The 13,245-nt window shown below is 51.4% G+C and overlaps 1 protein-coding gene across 20 annotated transcripts in view; it reads right to left on the bottom strand.

Annotated features, from left to right (window-relative positions):
• Myt1l (myelin transcription factor 1 like) overlaps positions 1-13,245 on the bottom strand; it is a 395,041-nt gene that overhangs the window by 162,936 nt on the left and 218,860 nt on the right. For 19 of the 20 annotated variants that reach the window (XM_058574977.1, XM_058574987.1, XM_058574986.1 and 16 more), the window contains exon 4: positions 6,690-6,828. The exons of the other annotated variant lie outside the window; for it this stretch is intronic. The gene's annotated coding sequence lies outside the window, so the exon portion shown is untranslated. The remainder of the gene's footprint in view (positions 1-6,689; positions 6,829-13,245) is intronic. 20 annotated transcript variants of the gene reach the window in all.

The following is a 13,245-nucleotide window of genomic DNA, read 5'->3' as shown; positions in this document are numbered from 1 at the left end:
TGCACTCTGTTCTAGGGCTGTTTCTTGTTGGCTCGCGAGGGTGGTTGGAGCTAGACCTGCACCCAAACTCCTGTCTTCCACGCTGTCTTGAGAGTGCTGTGGTTGGAGAGGACTCACCCACCTCTTCTATGGCATCACATTGAAGTCAGAGGACCTCAGATCCTGGACACTCACTCAGGCAGCTTTGGGAAGTTCTTTTCCTTTCTATCTCTGAGTGTACTTGGGCTGGGTTTCCACATCTCCAGAGCTCCCTGTGAGGTCAAGGCCAGTGTGGCCGTGCTGCGGTCACTTAGAATATGTGCAGGAGGCCAAGGAAGATGGCTCCCTGGGGACCACTGCCCCACCCCAAAGGCACCACCAAGGCAGGGGCTGTGTGCTGATCCTGCCAGGAGCCACGAGGGTCACACATCACTAAACGTTGGTGTTCTTTGGCAGATATCTATAGAAACCGCTTTGTACAAGGCTCAGAATATTGAAGTTTCTTTTTAGGGGCAGAAAATTTGAAGTTGAAAACATTACCTTTTTGTGATAGAATTTGGTCAACTACCCATAAAAGGAGTTGATATAAGCACAGAGGTTACTATAGCTGCTGCCATGGAAGGTGTCACTAGGGACTGAAGCACGACATCCTCCCAAGAGACTGGCAATGACTCTTCATGGATCAGATAGCACTGCCTCTCTGTCCAACAAAAGCTAAGACCCGGTGTTATGATTGGATGTGAAGTGTCCCCACTAAGCTCACATGTGAGACAATGCAAGAAGGTTCAATGTGAGCAGAAATGATTGGATTATAAGAGTCTAGGCCAATCGGCGACTCAGTTCCCTGATGGGATTAACTGAGCGGGGATTGAAGTGGTGGGTGTGGCTGGAGGAGGTGGGGATGAGGGCGTGGCTTTGGGTACATATTCACTCGCATCTGGAGACTGGAGTCTCTCTGCTTCCCGATCCCTGTGCCACACGCGCATCCGTACTGTTCAGCCTCGTCTCGAGCTCTGAGAAATGGAGCCGGCGTCTGTGGACTGAGACCTCTGAAACTGTGAGCCCCCAAACAACTTTATTATTTATTTGAAATTTACAAATGATAAATTTCCTCTCTAGTCGTTCTGGTCAGATCCTTTAGTCACAGCAGTGAAAAAGCTGACTGGGACACCAAGGAAGGGTGACACTCTTCCCAGGGGGCAGCCGTGAAAACAGCAGACTAGGCCAGCACCGGCTGCACCCAGACGGTCCCTCAGGAAAGCCGCAGGAGGCAGATTTCCTCGCACCACAGATTTTACCAGGAAACACGTCTCCAGGGAATTTTCAGGTGTGGGGTGTGCTAGAGCTGAGCCTGCAGAGGCCTGACACCCAGCACCCGCTGAGCAGGTACACACAGCATGTGCTGAGTGTGCTTCTGCTTTGGTCCTGAGACATTCAAAACCACTGCAAGCCAGTGACCTCAGACACAGCCATGGCACACTCCACTGCCCTTCTCCCTGTCCCTAAGAGCGACTTTCAAAGGAGTCTGAGCAGCTCAGGAAAGGACACCATAGCCTGCTGCTGCTATAAATCTGAATGTGCACCTTCGCAAAATGTGGGGTCCTCTCAGTGTCTTTGGGTTTATAAGGTTCCCTGGTTGCACGTCTTTGGGGACCTGGGAGAAGGGGCCTCTGTGCTCTGAGGTTAGTGCTGGCAATCCAAGTCTGCCGGGAGTGCCTGTGGCTGGGGGTACTGAGGCACCGCAGGAGCCCACCTGACAGCCCTGAGAGGAGCTGTGTTCTCCATGCACACTGCAGGAGGAGATGGGCACTGCAGAGACAGCGCTCCCTGCCTGGCGTGGCCCAGGTGGACCCTCTGCAGCCCATGACTGCCCTGGAGCCGAGTCCCCCGCTGTGATCCAAGGTCTCAAAGGACCTCACCCACTTCCCACCTTGCTTTAATCAGACACCTACTGGCTGCAGGAAATTGTGCTCAGTTGGGAGGAAAGAAATTTCCTGGTGTGCAGTTTTACCACATTCCAGGATAGGAGGGCAGATATGGGTGATTGGTACCTTACTTTCCAAAAGCCCGGTGTCCCACGGTGTCCCACGACTTGGATGATGAAGTCAGGAGAAGTGCAAGTTTCTACTGTTTCCTAAGCTGAACTCCAGAAAAGTCAAAGCTCAAACAATCTGATTCATTCTAACTAACCAGAATATTTTATAGCATCGTGTTGTAATGAATATTGCTATAAAGGAGAGCAACAAATTCAGAAAATGATCAGGGAAGCAATCCAGGGGGATCACCGTGAGAATGGGGTAAGCGTGTCTTTCTTGATGTGGGGATGGTCTCCACAGAGCACGGCTCTAATTTGTTTGGCTGGTTTTTGGGCAAAGACACGGGCATGTGATATCTTAAAGCCACACTGATGGCTTTTGCATTATTAAGTGAAGTCACTGGATTTAGAGTTCACAAATGCTTTGTGTGTGTCTGCACAGTGCTTTAGGTATGCACACAAGTGTTATATGTCACAGGGATGGACACAGCAATAATAAAGTCACTCTCTGCCCATGGCTTTGCAGAAGTGGTAGAGGCAGCTCACGGTGACTGGAAAGTAAACTGGTTGCCTAGAGTAGAGCCCGCGCGGGCCATCTATTAAGTGTGGAGCAGACCACTGACTTCTCTGCACATTCAGCGCTCAGATGTCAATTATGGATATGGATGTGAATTGAAGAGCACAGACTTCATAGGGTGTCAATGAGGAAATTAGGTAAAGGGCACTTTCAGGGCTGCTGAGAGTCACAGCCCAGTCGGAATGACGCATGGCATTTTGCCAGAAGGAGTGGTTGAGAGGTGACGCCAGGGAGCCACTGAGATGATGATGGTTATGTTAAGCTGTGTGTTCAACTGTATATTTAGACCCCTGCTGTCCGCCTGGGCTGCTACTTTGGAGTTCTCACAGCACGGGGATTCCTGGAGAGTTCCTGGAGGGATTTCCGGTTGGTGGTGTTCCTGGAAGGGCCGCGTGGGTGGGTGGCGTTTGCAGGAGGTCGATAATAAAGCAGTTCCTGTTTTGAACCTACACGTGCCTCGGGCGGCTGGGTTATTTTGTGCCCAGCCAGACTGCGGCACAGGGCCACGCTTGGCAACCAGTGAGTGTCCTGCTGCCTAATCGGCTCTGTGTGGATGCGTGCATCGGACTCATGTTACATCTCTCTTGACCTTTTTTTGCCTGTGTATCCATATTTTACAGAAAAATAAACTAAGGCTTTGAGTGATTTGCCCAAAGGCATATGTCGCTGGCAGCTCAGGGCTAAGTCTAGAGTCTGTTTTTAAGAAATTCTCTCCAAAGGGTTAAAGAACACAGATGGATGGAGTTGGAGCTATTTCAGCAGATGCCCAGTCCTGGACATGTGACCCATTTTGTTTAAAATAGTCACCATTCAGAACATGGTTTGTGAAGGTTTTCAGGGAAAAGACCCTGATTTCCCTCTGGGTAAAGTCTTTGGCAGTGGGCAGTGGGCAGTGGGCAGTGGGGTGTGGCTCTGCTCTTTGCAGCTGCAGGAGCAACAGCAGTGGGGCTGGTGGCTCTCAGGACAGCCCCTCCTCCACGTGGCTCTGATGGGGAGGGCAGGACGAGCAGAGGGCTGCGCGTACAGTGAGACAACCTGCACAAGAGCGCTGCACCACGGCCACCCACTGACAGTGACGCTGGACACGGGAGGTGGAAAGAGTGGGAGCAGGAGAGGACACCATGTGTCTCTAGGACCCAGGAAGACTATGGGTCCTTATGCTGGGCCCTCTACTCTGTGCTCCTTCTGACAGGGAAAGAGGTGAAGAGGTCAAGCCACGTGACCTCCTGTTCCTGTGTCCTCCTGACCAATGAGATGTGCGTGAGGTGCTGACAGGTGACCTGCTGGCCTGGAGCAGGGAACACACTTGGCACAGAGGATGCAGCCCACTAGGACTCCTGTGGCCAACTTGGCCACTCCTCCAGGGAAAGGCCTTCTCTTATTTCTTTAATACGTCCAGGGTCTGGAAGAGGTCCCGGCACGCGAGAGGCACACAGCGTGGCTGAGAGGAGCAGGGCGTGAAGGGCGGTCAACACTCCTCCCTCAGCCTGGGTGAGGCTGGTGGTAGTGACAGTGGCCTCTCCTGCAGGAAGCTTCGCTCTCGCAATCCCTAAGCCTGACTTTTCAATGTTTTTCTGAGGCTTGGAAATAGACTTGGCGTAAAGGCCGAGATTTAAAGGACACTGGGATCAGTGGTCTGGATCCCCAGGGCTTCCCCTGGGTCTGGAACACCAGCTCTCTTCCCAGGGCACTCAGGCCTGGCACAGGCCCCTTTCGCCCTGGGGATGGTGTCCTTATGTGGGAGCTGTGGGCAGCCCTCCTGGGGGAGCTGGGCGGCACAGCACAGGAAGGCAGCAGAAGGCCCCCCAGGGTCCAGGCTGCCATGGAACCTGACGTGTGGGAGCCCAGGCACCCAGGCAGGCACAGGAGGCACCACTTCCAGCCAGGGCCTCCGTGATGCCCGCAAGTCCTGTGCATCTAAGACCCGGGGTCTCCTGTCCCCTGGAGGCCCACTGAGGTTCAATTCATGGCAGAGACCACTTGGAACAGTCCCTGAACCCAAGGAAATGTGACTCAACAACGAGAGCCATCAAGATGCTGAGTTTTGAAAAATCAAACAGAAATAAACTTCTGATCCTGAGGGCAGTGTTTGATGTTTGACTTTTATCATATTCTTATTCTATTTAACATTTCCTATTGATCATCACAACCTGGCTCAGAAAAAGGGGGTGATAAATCTGAAGTTGTTTTTCAAACTGAACAAAAATAATTAAAGTCACGCTCTGATTGCATGTGCAAATTCATTGCTAGGAAGAATTAAAGCCTGCTTTCATTTGACTAGGAAATGTAGCCTCATGCTCTAGAGACGCAAAGCAATCCTGATCAATACCTCAAGGCTGTTATTTTTTTTGAGAAATTGAAAAGCCCATTCTAAAATTCATGTGGTATCTCAAGAGACCCTGAATAGCCAAAACAGTATTATAAAAGAGCAAAGGTGAAGATTTCATGTATCCTGATTCCCAACTTACCGCAAAGTTATAGTGGTCCAAGGAGCACAGGATTGTCAGGGACACACATGAAGACAAACGGAATCAGACGGACAGAAGTTGCATACATAGCCAAAGGACTTTCCAAAGGGTGCCACTACCAATCAGCAGGGCAAGACAGTCTTTCCAACAAACCACACTGGGAAAATTGCATATTCACATGCAAAAGAATAAAGTGTAACTTTTACCTTAATCTATACTAAAATTAACTCCAGATGAATCAGTGACCTAGACATAAATGCAAAACATACAAAACTCTTGGAAGAAAACACAGAAAAAAATCTTCCTGACATTGGATTTGATGATGATTTTTTTTGGTGATTCTGAATATATTTTCATGTGCTTATTGGCAAAAGCATAGGCAACAAATAAAAAATAATTAGATTATATTAATAAAAACCACACTGACTTGTGCATCAAAGGACATCAACAACAGAGTGAAACCCACCCATGAAATGGGAGAAAATATTTGAAAGCATATATCTTGTAAAATGTTGATATCCGTAACATATAAAGAGTTCCTGTAAATAAATAGCAAAAACAACCTGGTTAAAGCAAAGGACTTAAATGCACATTTCTCCAAAAAATATGCAAATTGCCAATAAGCACATGCATATATGTTCAATCTAATCACTAATCTTTAGGCAAATGCCAATAAAATTACAATGAGAACCCATTTCCACAGTCATTAGGGTGGCCACAATCAAACACAACACACACACTCACACACATACACACAGAGAAATCAGTAGTACTGGTTCGGATGTGGAAATTGGAACCACTGTTCGCGGTTGGTGGGAGTGTGGAAGGGCACAGTCACTACAGAAAAAGCACATCATCTACTCAAAGAACAAACGGGCATGGGATCCACATGACCCAGAGCAAAGCCATGTGGGTACAGCATCCCCCCCGCCCCCCGAAGGCTGAAGGACACGGTGACGCTCAGGGGGAGAGCAGTAGCGTCCACTCAGCCAGCAGCAGGAAGCCGCACATGTGGGCTCTGAGGGGACAGTGGGGCCCCTCAGCCTCAGGTGGGGAGAGGAGCTCCCAAGACAGCATGAAACAAATAGAAACAGGGTGCGGTGACTGTACTCCTGTGGTCCCTGCAGTGTCTGAGGACACTGGGTGGTGGCTGCAAAGGCTGAGAGGAGGGAGGGGTCGCGGTTGTGCAATGCGTGAATGAGCTCAGTGCCACCGACTGCATTCTAAGAATTGTTGAGCAGGACCCTCTGTCCTAGGCACTGAGCACTGTTGATTCAAGCACCCTCAGCCACCCCTGAGCTCTGCAGGGAGCAGCCCCCCAACCCCAACAGGGCTGTGACTGACGGCCACCCACAGAACCCTGGGTAAAGAAGTGCAGTCCCAAGGCCTGCTTCAGTTCCTCAGTGTGCCTGCTCCGCCTGCAGCAGAGGCCGCAGACGAGGCCCCAGGGGGACCAGGCTTGCTGACTGGGTCAGAGTCGCTCAGGTCCACATCTAACAACAGAGGACACGGTGACCCTGAATGAGTGCTCCTCAAGGTCAGGCGATGTGGTACCCCTCCATTCTCACGGCCACGCTCACGCCTTTACAAAGTAGCACATTTAAGATGAGAATACAAGCTCGCTTGTCACCTTCATGTGGCTCCTGGAATATCCATGTGTCCATGGGCCAGCGGGGCATCTCCTGACCCGCCGTGGGTACCGCAGGATTCACAAACACTGGACCGGGTTCAGTAACTACATCTTCCCTCTTCCTCCAGACGCGGCCACTCTAGAGAAGAACAAGAAGGCAGAAAAATGGGGCTGCCATTCACAGTTAAGCCAAAGTCCTGCACGTGGGGTGTGAAGATCACTAGCCGAGCTCCAGAAGCAAGCAGGACAGTAACCAGCCCAGAGCACAGCTAGAGGGGAGGCAGGGAGGCCAGAGCTGGCCTCCCGACTACACCACAACTGATTGCTCCCCAAATGCCCGCACCCTAAAAGGGGGAGAGGGCACCCAATGGGTTGGTGCCATTTCAACTGAAATTCCTTCCTCAAGGTTCTCAGTAATTTCAATTCCTTTCAGAACCACTGCAGTTAGAAAATCAGGGACAAGTCACAGCATGCTGTTCCACAGCCGAGCCTGTCAGATAAGGACTCTCTGGGAACATGGTGAGTTTTCAAGAAAGCCGTGCAGGCGGCTCGTCATCTGGGGTTGGGTGGAAGTGCTGTTTCCTCATTTGTATGGCTCGCTGCGTCTTCAAGAACTGGACTCTGCACCCCAGAACCTAAGACGACCCAACACACAAACCTAGCCGTCCCCTCATCCCTGGGCCATCTGCCAGCTCCTGGTGTCACGGCAGAGTGGCCACCAGCCCTGGCTCAGGAGCCCTGCTGCCCTATACCGACTGTAGGACCGCCCTCGGGGTTCACTGTGACACTGACATGGCCCGTGGAGAACACCTGGGCTTAGAGCAATGAATTATTAATGGTTGTGCTACAGGATTCATTTCAACTTTATCTATGTTAATATTCACGGTGTATGAAAAGAGATTTACTTTCCCCCTTTAACAAGGGTATATGCTTAATTTACTTTAAATTAACTATGCAGTCAGTAACACACATTATTTGCTCAAAATTCAGGAATGGTCAATTACTTCATCTTTGGTTCTTTACACTCATAGATGAGACATTAAAATTTAATGATGCGTCTTGCAATGGAAACAGGCACAAAGTGACCTCTGCTTGACATTTCTGCATGTGAGGCTGAACTGACCCAGACTTGTTTACTTCCTTTTTCTTCCTTGTCCTCCCTCCTTCTTTCCTCCTCTTCCCTCCTCCTCCTTCTCTCCCTCCCTCCCTCCTCCCTCCCTCCCTCCTCCCTCCCTCCCTCTCTTCCTCATTCCTGCTTCCCCTCTCTCCTCCTCTCTCCTCCTCCCTCCCTCCCCCTCTCCCTTCCTCTCTCTCATCCCTACTCCCCCTCTCTCCCTCCTCCCTCCTCCCTCTCCCTCCTCCCTCCTCCCTCCCCCTCTCTCCATCTCTTCTTTCCTCCTCCCCCCTCTCCTCCCTCCCTCCTCCCTCCCTTTCCCTCCTTCTATCTCTCATCCCTCCACCCCCTCTCTCCCTCCATCTCTCCTCCCTCCCTCCTCTCTCCCTCCTCCCTCCCTCTCTTCTCCTCTCCTTCTCTCTCTCATTGCTCCACCCTCTCTCTCCCTCTGTCTCTCCTCCTCTCTCTCTCTGCTCCCTCCCTCCGTCCCCCTCTCCTCCCTCTCTCTTCCCTCCCTTCCCCTCTCTCCCTCCCTCCCTCATTCCTCCCCCCTCTCCCTCCTCCCTCCCTCATTATTCTCCCCTCTCCCTCCTCCCTCCCTCCTCCTCCTCCCTCTGTTCCTCTCTCCCTCCCTCCCTCCTCCCTCCCCTCTCTCCCTCCTCCTTCCTCTCTCCCTCCCTCCCTCCTCCCTCCCCCTCTCTCCCTCCTCCCTCCCCTCTCTCCCTCCTCCTTCCCTCTCTCTCTCCCTCCTCCCTCCCCCTCTTCCTATCTCTTGTTTCCTCCTCCTCCCTCTCTCCTCCCTCTCTCCTTCCCCCTCTCTCTCCCTCTCTCCTCCCTCCCTCCTCCCTCCCTCCTCCTCCTTCCTCTGTTCCTCTCTCCCTCCCTCCCTCCTCCCTCCCCTCTCTCCCTCCTCCTTCCTCTCTCCCTCCTTCCCTCCTCCCTCCCCCTCCCTCCCTCCTCCCTCCCCTCTCTCCCTCCTCCTTCCCTCTCTCTCTCCCTCCTCCCTCCCCCCTCTTCCTATCTCTTGTTTCCTCCTCCTCCCTCTCTCCTCCCTCCCTCCTCCCCCCTCTCTCTCCCTCTCTCCTCCCTCCCTCCCCCCTCCCTCCTCCTCCTTCCTCGGTTGGTTCCTCTCTCAATCCCTCCCCTCTCAGGTGTTCTTCCCAGGCTGTGTCTAGGTAATGAGCCACTCCAGGACAATATTTCTAAGCACGCTCCTTCAGTGATACAACCAGGTCATCTTTATCCTCAGTGTAGCAAAGCCTGCCTTCTGCATATTTTCACTCTGCATTGTTTTCTTTCTGATATTTAAAAAGGAACAAAGAAATAGTGATCTATGAATCCTGATTATGCAAATATAACCTCCTCGATCAGTTCTTCTGGGGCAAACGTGCTTGTTTGTATGCTATCATTGGTGTCTTTGGGCCTGGCTGGTGGGCCTGGGGCCTGAGCCGCGGACAGCCCCGTGGCGCACTACAGTCCTGTGGACTGGCGTGCCCAAGTGACCTCCCAGCACCTGGGCCTGACACTCCAGGACTTCAGAGCCAGCAGGCAACACCATCCAGGTGAAGCTTGAGTGAGTGCTTCTTGGAACGAAAAATGTGCTTATTTCACCCAGTTTTCAATGCAGACACAGAAACAGATGTTTTTGTGCGAACTCGGGCTCCTGCAGGACCCCTGCCCTCAGAGGCCACAGTCATCAGCTACCAAACATGGAGCTGGAGCAGGGAGGGAGGCTGGGCACCCAGCAGCTCCCCTCCCAAGACACAGCCCGGGCTGCCCTCGCCTCACAGCACCAGCACTCCCAGGGACCAGTAGGGCCTTCCTGATGAGTCCTGGACCCCAGAGAGGACAGCACCCGGCTCCAGACTGCCATGAGCCATCAGCCAGCGGCAGGAAGCTCAGACCTTCTCCAGGTGAGGTCAAGCACAGACCTTCCCCGAGGTCAACGTTGTGCTCACACAGAGTGTGAGGGTCCGGAGCCTCATCGCCTCCTTATGGAGGAAGACAGCACCCTGCAGCTTCCCCAGAGGAGGGCCGGCCCGGGAGACAGGGTTGAAAGGGTTTCTGGGTGTCAGAGGTGCGGTTGAGGCTTGACGCCTGTTAGGGCTGGATCGGGAGCGTCCCCAGATCTCGCGTTAGGCAGAGCAGCAGTGTTCAGAGGTGAAATGAGGGGATCCCAAGGACTCTGACCAGCAGATGGACACTGTCCATCCCAGCTGAGTGACAGATGGGTGGTGGAGGGAAGTGCAGGCCCTGGGGCAGGGAGGGAGGAGGCAGGTCACGGGGGCTGCCCTCAGAAGCGCAGCCTCCCGCCCCTCCCTCCTTTCTTTCCTCTCCCTCTGGCTTCCTCTCTCCTTCCCTCTTGTTCTTCTCCCCCCTCCTACTTCCCTCTCCTCCCTTCCTGTCCTCCTTCCTCCCTCTTCCCTCCCTCCTCTCCTTCATTTTGAGTTGGTCCCACACACCAGGTCCTGCGCAGGCATCTGGGGGTCCTGGGCATTTGCTCCTGTGTTTAACAGGGCAGCGTGAGAAAGCTCCCCAGAAGCCCTGCTCAAGGTGGGTCTTCTTGCCCCTGGACGGCTGCAGTTGCCCATGTCAGATGAATGCACAGTTAAAAACTGTCCTCTGGAGCCAAGTGACATCAGCTGGGTGCTTGTCACCTGTTGTCCTTGCAAGTCCCCAGCTTTTCTCTGCACCAGATGCTAGCCCATGGAGAGATGTCCTCTGAGGGGGAGCTGATGATTCCCCCAGTGACAAGATCCTGATGTCCCTGACCCAGAGCGTTCTTAGGGCGGGTCAGCTGATACAGCCTCATTGAGAGGTGTCTGTCTCCCACACAGGGGCCCTGAAGCTCACTGCAGGGAAGAACCACGGTGCCAACAGGCCTCGCCCACTCCCGGAAGACCAACGCTCTGGGCCCGGCGAGTCAGCTCTGCCGTGGATGCTTTTTAACCGCCTCGTCAGCCAGGAATCCACAGAGCTCAGAATTACAGACAGCCTCAATCCTTGGTCATATTTAAGTGTTTTTGGGTGGGTCTACTGGCGTTCCAGAGCATAAGAAATATCTCATAGGAGTCATGTTGCCAAAGTCACGGGTGGTCTTTCTGGTGAACACGTTTCAGAGAAGCGCATCTCTTCCCATGCATGATTTTCACCCTCTGCTTTCTCATGAAATATGAAATATGAGATGGCGCTGGGATACCTTTTGGTTGGATACAGTGAAATCTAAACTAAGGAAAGAGTATGTTTCTAAAGACATTTTAGTGATAGCTAGAATATTCAAATCAAAGAGTAATAAAAATCCTTAAATAATCATGATACTCAAAATTCAGGGCAACCTATAAAGCCCCAAATATGTTCAAAGTTAAAATGGACAGCAAGATTAAGAACTGAAAGGGAGAGTCCCCTCCCCACCTTCAAGGATCACAGTGATCTCTGCCCAAAGCCCTCTTTGGCTCCCTCCCCAGTGAGGAACTGATCAAGGCTCATGGTTTCCTGCACCAGCCCACCTGGAGGGAAAGGCCTACCTTGGCTTGGCAGAGGGCATCCGTCTACCTGCACTGAGCTGGAGACACCCAGAAGGGCATCTCTGCCTGCCCTGTTCCTCTCTGATCTACCGTTGACCTCATCGGAGCAGGGACACCATTTTCTAAATGTATACAAGTGCTGCTAGCTACAGACTTTAATTATTTTTAAGGTTTATTAATCTCTCTCTTTTACACCACTCTCTCTCTCTCTCTCTCTCTCACACACACACACACACACACACACCCCTAAGACTCTAGATGAGAATTATGAGAACAGCAGATACTGTGCAGAAAAGCACAGCCAGCAGCTTCTGAGTTACGGGACAGCCCTCCTGCCAGTCGTCTCCTGGCCCCCCAGGTCTTTCGCACCTGCTCCCTGTGAGCTTTGTGCTTTCCACTAGATTCACCTGTGCAAATCCTGCTCATTTAAAAATGCCACTTTCTCAAAAACGTCCTCTTTCAATTCCCAGAAAAAGTAACATAGCATTTACAAATTTTAATGTACTAAAATTACCCCTTGTGTTAGAATTCAATCTGTGTCCTATTTCTCTGATTAACTTGGAGAGCTGTGGTCAAAATCAGCTTCTAGTAGTAATGGTAATAATGACAAGCTCACACAGCATGCACCAGTGGGTGACACTTACCCAGTGCACCAGCTGGGTTCCAGAAAGCCACAACCATGACTTGACTGGTGCTCAGGGCCACCCACCCTGCGTGAACAGCCTCTGGTGGAAGGCTCTGCTGCTGCCCGCATGTGATCACGGCCACCACTTGACTGCCCAAAGCCTCTGCTCCTCTTTAGGACACCGCTGCCTACAAACGTCCTTCATTTATTTATTTTGAATTTGTGTTCTTTGAATTTGGTTTGGTTCTCATTCTTACCAAAAATGGTGGACTGGCAAGACTACTGACTCCCCAGCAAGACCACCTCCAAGGAGAGCGGCAGGGCCAGCACCGAGGACCAAGGGGCTCGCAGGCTGGGTGTGAGGGGAGCAGACACAGTTGGAGCAGGGCGTGGGTGTTCTGGGCGCTACAGCCCACGGCGGGGAAGGAAAGAGCAGAAAAGTAGCCCTGGAGTTCTGCCCTTGATTTGCTTCCCTGTTATCCTCAAATAATTGATAAATAATCAGAGCTGATACTAGCGCTAAAGACAGTGCTCACGTTGAGTGGCGCCTCTTACAGGCGCAGTGCTGAGAAGAGCATCCATTGCACAGAGAACCCACATGGCTAACAGATCTCCCTTCACAGGGAAGATCACACCACCCTATTAAGAGATGTTAAGGAAGACCTAAACCACTGGAGAGGTGAGTCACACCTGGATTAGGAAGGCTTGAGGTTGTGACAATGTCAATTCTTCCCACAAATTAACAGACGATATAGTTCAACCAAAATACTAAAGGGGTTTTGTAAGGAATTCGAATATGTAGGACAGTAAATGGCTGAGCATATCTAAGACATTTAGATAGAAATGAAAAAGAAAATCAGGGATGGGAAATTGTTCTCCCAGACTTCAAGACTCATTCTGAAACTGGAATAATTAGTTTTGTGTGACCAGGAAGAGAGACATTAACCTATCCACCTTATGCTTCTTTGCTGCTCCATCTCTACTATCTCTCCAGAAAAGAAGGAAATGCTATTGAATAGGCAACACTAACTGTAATAGTACATTTTTTAATCTTGTATGTTTTTCCCAGAAAGAAGTTCATATTTCATTTCAACATAATCTCTTTTCATTCCCCACAGTCTATTGTCCATCCAACCATTCATCTGTACGTCCATTCATCCACCCACCTACCTATCCATCCAACCATTATCCATCCATCCATCCACCCACTAGTCCATCTACCACATATCTATACACATCCACCCATTTTCCATCCACTCACTAATCCATTCACTTACACATCTATTCATCCAT

The sequence above is a fragment of the Marmota monax genome, unplaced genomic scaffold (genome assembly GCF_021218885.2).
Source record: "Marmota monax isolate L192 unplaced genomic scaffold, Marmota_monax_Labrador192_F-V1.1 WCK01_AAM20220418_F8-fsc00633, whole genome shotgun sequence".
Taxonomy (NCBI): Eukaryota; Metazoa; Chordata; class Mammalia; order Rodentia; family Sciuridae; genus Marmota; species Marmota monax.
This window is presented reverse-complemented; position numbering and strand designations above follow the sequence as displayed.